Consider the following 6882-nt stretch of genomic DNA (forward strand, 5'->3'; position numbering starts at 1 on the left):
GTGTGATGACAAATCTACAAAGAAAAAGAAACACCAAAAGACTGCTCTCAGAATCTGGGATGTTCCACTGTTTAAACACACAGAGATATCTGTGATATCACAATGTTTAAACGAAATAAAATACCATTTCATATGTAAAGCAAGAATGTTAATCTCCAGATATAGAAGTTATAGGAATTCTTCCTTAAAAAAAAAGAAGGTATTCCAAAAGTAAATTCTTATATTAATATTAATTCATTTACTTTTAAAAACTCAATGTCAGCAGCTGTGCTTGCTAGGATACAAAATTTAAAACCACAGCAAGGAGATAAAATGTAATGGGAACAAATGGGAAAACCCTTGTTAGCCAATATTTTAAAGTCTCCTCTCTAGAAAGTAACTTCTTGGAGGCAGAACTATATTGTTTTTACTCATTTTTGTATCCCCAGAACTTTTCAACCACACCTGGGACATAATAGTTATTTTATAAGTACTTGTTCAATGGATAAACAAATGAATGAAGTTAGGCAGCCATTAAATTTATTTCAAAGGGAAATTACCAAAAGCAGGCCACACAATTGCTTAGTGACAGAGATCAAACTCCATTTCAATGGAATGACTTGCTTGGCATATGGCTAGTTAGTAGCAGAGTTTAAGTTTAGACTAATCTCTTCATTTCTGTCCTCTGGAATTTGTACTAAAATTACCTGAGCTGGCCAGGTACAGTGACCCATGCCTGCAATCTCAGTACTTTGGGAGGCCAAGGTGGGTGGATCACTTTAGGTCAGGAGTTCAAGACCAGCCTGGCCAACATGGCAAAACCCCGTCTCTACTAAAAATAAAAATAAAAAAATTAGCTGGGCCTGGTGGTACACACCTGTAATCCCAGCTATTTGGGAGGCTGAGACATGAGAATCGCTTGAAACTGGGAGGCAGAGGTTGCAGTGAGCCAAGATCATGCCACTGCATTCCAGCCTGGGCAACAGGGCGAGATTGTCTTAAAACAAAAACAAACAAACAAAATTACTTGAGCTTAAAAGAGCAGAGATTGTCCTTATACTGCTATGACGAGCTCTTCTCTAGCTACCTTCCAACAGCTGCAATAGGAAATAGGAAAGCCAAGGTTGAACACCCCAAGCTTTGTAAGCCCAGGAGGAAGAAAAGAGGAGGGCAAAGCTTAAATGGAAGAGGGAGCAGATCTTGGAAGAGGAAGGAAGAGGAGGAGAGGGGTCCAAGAACAATCATTCTAATGTGATGAGAGGATTGGACACAAGTTTCACAATTTGCTTCATTTCCTTTAAATTAATGTTCTCTGGGACCCTTCTCAGTACTTTCAATACCAAAGAACTAAATAAAATCCTAAATGTCAACAAAAACCTAATTTTTTTTTCTACAGACAACGTCTATCATATGATTGAGCCTAAAGGAGATGCACAGCTTAAACACCAAGCTGAAAATAACATCCCATATTAATTAGGTGTTTTTCATTTTCCCAACTACATACTTCTTGGCTAACAGATATAGTACATTCCACAGCTTACTGAAAAGACTAGATGATTTTTACTTTACTGGAAAAAAATTAAATGAAAGTTTCAATTTTTATTCAAAGGCATGTGAGGGGGGAAGGAAAACCAATTATAAAACAGATAATATTTAAATCTTAAAGAAAATTGGAACATTTTATTTTTCAATAAATTATAAAAAGAGATGATTTAATGAGAAAGCAGTTGCTAGTACACATGGTAGAAAAGCAACACGCTCTTTAGCTTTAGTAGAGCTAATGATGTAATTGTCATCAGCAGATTACCCAAACCAAGGGCTGTAGGATTTCCTAGTTCAGTCATGAAAATAAGCAGGGTTCAGGCATCAGGGAAGAATGTAGGAGCACTGCCCTTTTATGTCATGTTTTTTTTATTCTTCATAGTAATCTTTATGGGCTGGGGAGATGGAAGGGCTGTGAGTTGTTGACAAAAAAGCCAAACTCTGTAAAAATATTTAGAGAGATTTATTCTGCGCCAAATATGAGCACCATGACCCACGACACAGCCTCAGGAGGTCCTGAAAATATGTGCCCCCAAGGTGGTTGGCTTACAGCTTGGTTTTATGTATTTTAGGGAGACATAAGGCATCCATCAATACATGTAAGGTATAAATTGGTTTCATCCAGAAAGGCAAGACAACTCGCAGTGGGGGCTTCCAGGTCATAGGTGGTTTCAAAGTTTTTCTAATTAGCAATTGGTTGAACAAGTTAAGTTATTGTCTAAAGACCTGTAATCAATAGAAAGAAGTGTCTGGGCTAAGATAAGGGGTTGTGGAGACCAAAGTTCTTATTATGTAGATGAAATCTGATAGGTGGCCACCCTTAGAGGCAATAGATGGCAAACGGTTCCTATTCAGACCCTTAAAAGGTATTAGACTGCCAGCTAATCTCTTCCGGATCAGAAAAAGACCTTTAAAGAAAAATGGATTCTCTACAGAATGTAAGTTTTCCCCCACAAGAGACAGCTTTGCAGGGCCATTTCAAAATATGGCAAAGGATTATATTTGGGATAAAATACTTTGATTTCTTTCAGAGCCTGCTATCTGTCCTGTGATGCTCTACTAGAGTCAGGTTGGAATTTGGTACCTATTTGGTATCTTATTGCTACAAAGAGTGTATTTTGTCAGTCTTAAGATCTGTCTTTTTTTTTTTTTTTTTTTTTTTTTTTTTGAGACGGAGTCTCGCTCTGTTGCCCAGGCTGGAGTGCAGTGGCACTATCTCGGCTCACCACAACCTCTGCCTTCTAGGTTCCAGTGATTCTCCTGCCTCAGTCTCCTGAGTAGCTAGGATTACAGGCGTGCGCCACCACACCCCGCTAATTTTTTGTATTTTTAGTAGAAACGGGGTTTCACCATGATGGCCAGGCTGGTCTCGAACTCCTGACCTCAAGTGATCCACCCGCCTTATCCTCCCAAAGTGCTGGTATAACAGGCGTGAGCCACTGTGCCCTGCCAAGATCTCTATTTTTATGTTAATGCTGGTCAGTTATGCCTGAATTCCAAAGGGAGGAGGGCATAGTGAGGCAAGTCCACCTCCTCTTCCTGTCATGTCTTGAACTAGATTTTCAGGTTTCTTTGGAATCTCCTTGGCCATAGTGAAGCAGCTTTGTTGTCTGGGGTAAATACCCGGGGTTCATAGCTTCACGACAAGAAAATTTAGGGCACAGACACACACACAAGGAGTTTAGGAGCAGAGGTTTAATAGGCAGAAGAAAGAGAAAGGAAAACAGCTCTCTCTCTAGTGAGAGACAGGCTTCCAGAGGAAAAGGCTGCCAGCCAAGGAGTTCACCAGATTTTATAGGCAGGCTTGAGGAGGCAGTGTCTGATTTACATAGGGCCCACAGATTGGTTCAATCAGGTGTGACATTTAGATAGCACTCGGGAAAGACTGGCCACCCCACCCTAATCTTATGCAATTGGGCTTCCCCCGGCCAGTGCCACCTTGTCTGCTCCTTACTCTACACGTGGCTGACAAAGAAAAGGGAAGATGGAGCCGCCATTTTGAACATGATTGGCACAACTGCCAGCATCTATGTCTGCAGCTCAATTTTACAGGCTGCTCTTAGTTAGAAAGGAAAATGTTTTGGGGCTGCTTTTCATTAAAAGGAAAACCTTACCGAGGACTTCCATAGCCTCACTATCTCCCTAAGTAATTTCTTTTTAACTCCTATATCAATAGGAGGGGTCCATTCAGTTGGTTGGCGGGCTTAGAATTTATTTTTGGTACAAAGTGAAAATGAGAGTTACTTCCAGGGAAATGGCTTGTTGCACGCTCAATAGAAAATGCAGTGCCCCTCTCTCAAAATCTATGCAACAATGTTTATTGGTGTTTTCTCCACCTGGGGTAGATGGCTCTTGACTCTCTCTCTCTTTTTTTTTTTTTTTTTTTTTTTTGGAGACAGAGTCTTACTCTATCACCCAGGCTGGAGCGCAGTGGTGTGATCTCGACACACTGCAACCTCCACCTCCTGAGTTCAAGCAATTCTCCTGCCTTAGTCTCCCACCTGAGTAGCTGGGACTACAGGTGTGCACCACCACACCTGGGTAATTTTTGTAGTTTTAGTAGAGATGGGGTTTCACCATGTTGGCCAGGCTGGTCTCGAACTCCTGACATCCAGTGATCTGCCTGCCTCAGCCTCCCAAAGTGCTGGGATTACAGGCGTGATCTACTCTCTTTTTACAGCAAAGACTATTACACTGGCCAATCATTTCCAAGTTATATCCCTTGAGAATTACAAAGAATGTTAATAGATGCTACTAGAAAAACAAAACTTGTTATTAAAAAGCTTGAGAGTCTTAAAGAAAAACGTAAAACACTTTAGGATATTTCAAGGTTGTAACATGAAATCCTGATTTGGGTTTATAATCTGGCTGCTGCCTGAATCTGTAGCCTGTCCCTGAATTCCTCCCATTTAAACCTCAAGAACCCATCAGCTCTCAGTACCTTCAAGTGGCGCCTCCCTGCACGCTGGCCTGGCTGCTGTCACTCTGCCAAGTCCCACCCAGGTTCCGCATGTCTGTGCTTCCACCATAGCTCAGTTCTCCTGACTCTTCACTTCTGTCCCTCACATGCCTAACACTACTACTATAGAAATGTTTATTGAAGAAATGGATGAGTGAATGAAGCCTTTCACCTAACAGAAGGGTGGGGATGAGGAAGGCAGGGGCTTAATATCAATGGAATATTAAAGAAAAACTCTTAACTATGCTCTTGAGCTCTTGGTTTTTCATGTGATACATTATGCATCCTGATTAAATCACTAAGGAACAGGCCAAAACCCTACCTGCTTATGGTAAAGAGAAAATTTTACTTTTATTTTTAACTCTATTAGACATGTAAATATCCTACAGCATAAAATCTATACAAATATATTCTTCCTCCCACCCGTGACTCGTTCTTCTATGAATCAACTTTTCTATTACTACTAGATTCTCTTTCTTGACACCTGAGCACTCTAATTAACGAGAAGCTGATTTTTTTTCAGTACCATAGAAATTTTTTTTAAGGGTAAGGGGAAAAAATTATTCCAACAAAATGTCAGCCCATGGTAGAGTGGAAGGTATATGCCTACGAAGCAGGACATATAGGTCCAAATGGGTATTCTGCATTCAGGATTTAGGAACTGGAAAATTGCTGTATGCAAATGAACCCATATCACCAATAATCTGTGTCTCCATGCCTACATGAAGCTTCCAAATCCTCACAGGCTCCGTCACTTCACTTTATCCTGTACTGCAATCCCACAGGGCTGCCATCACAAATACTGAACTGCTAATGAATTTTTCCTGCTCCTCTGCTCAAGTACAACTGAAAGATTGTGTGCTGAAACTTCTAATTAGTAAGAAGCAAGAAACAAGGACTGCAATAATTTTCTGAAATCACACACCAGGAGGTCTACTTTTCACTTGCTCATTCAATAATTTTTGTGTCCCCCTTAAGTTTATTATAATCCCACCTTCAAAGTTAAGACATGTCCTAATTTACTATTTATATGAATTATGTTCATGAGAATCAGGGCTGTATGTATGCATGGAGAAGGTAATCATCTATCTTGTATGACCACCTATATGTTGTGCTTTCCTTCTCAAAAGGATTACCACTCTCATCTAACCTGAAAAATTGAGAAATAGAATCTAAGATAAGACTTGTCTTCTTGGAAAGTTCTATTGGGTTTGGCCTTGTGCAATGTAAAGCATTCATATTAAAATTACATTGACATAACTCCCGTATGTATACACAGAGTCACACTTGCATGAAGGTGCTAGCTACCTAAACAGTCGAATTATTTTATAAAAAGAAGACCGTGCCCCACTCAAAACTTCATAATTTGGTTAGTGATAGAACTGCTTTGAATAATACAGCCGTAAAACTTAGCCTTGAAATTATCTTGACTTTATGAAGTTGCAATCAATAAATACTAAAGAAATGTCTAAAGGCATCTATATTCATCTCTTGTGGCTGCTATAACAAATTTCCACAAACTTCGTGGCTAAAAACAACACAAGTTTATTCTCTCACCATTCTGGAGGGCAGAGGTCTGAAATCAAAATATTGGTAGGGCCATGCTCCCTCTGCAGGATCTTAGGGAAGAATTCTCACTTGCCTCCTCTAGCTTCTAGTGGCAGTTGGCATTCCTTGGCTCATGGCTGCATTCCTCCAATCTCTGCCTCCATCTTCACATAATTGTCTCCTCCTGTGTCCGTCTTTAATCTCTCTCTGCCTCGCTCTTACTAAGATACATGTGATTGCATTTAGGGCCCAACTGGATAATCCAGGATAACCTCCTCATCTTCAGATCCTTAAATTAATCGCACCTACAAAGACCCTTTCCCTAAATAAGGTAATATTCACAGGTTCTGGAGATTAGCACATGAATATTTTGGGGAGAAGGGGGCATTTTTCAGCCTACTATAATATCTGAGTGTTTCCTTAAGAGTCATGAGTGATGTTTTCAGTGAGGAATACTTTGGTTTGCCTCAGGTTTGGCAAGATAGAAAGAGAGGATTAGGGTTTAATCAATGCATACAAGGCAAATATTATTCCTAATTCAATATTCAGTTCAGTATCTAGTATGGAGATATGGTGTCTGACAAACCAGCCCCGAGCACTGTCTTTATGTTCAAAGCAAAATCAAACCCAATTTGCTTCTTTCAGTGCAATTTGTCTGCATTATCCCAGGATCAGGAATTGCTCACTTTATTACCCTGGGGCCATCTTTCTAAGACACAATCAACATTTTTGACACATTCAATTCCAATTAATTCTACCTATTTTGCAGAAGAATATTTGATTTAATATTAAGAAAATACAGAGTTGTTTTTCACAAAACCTATCATATAATCACCCCCAAATTTCCTCCAGTT

Source organism: Pongo pygmaeus, chromosome 14 (assembly GCF_028885625.2).
Source record: "Pongo pygmaeus isolate AG05252 chromosome 14, NHGRI_mPonPyg2-v2.0_pri, whole genome shotgun sequence".
NCBI lineage: Eukaryota > Metazoa > Chordata > Mammalia > Primates > Hominidae > Pongo > Pongo pygmaeus.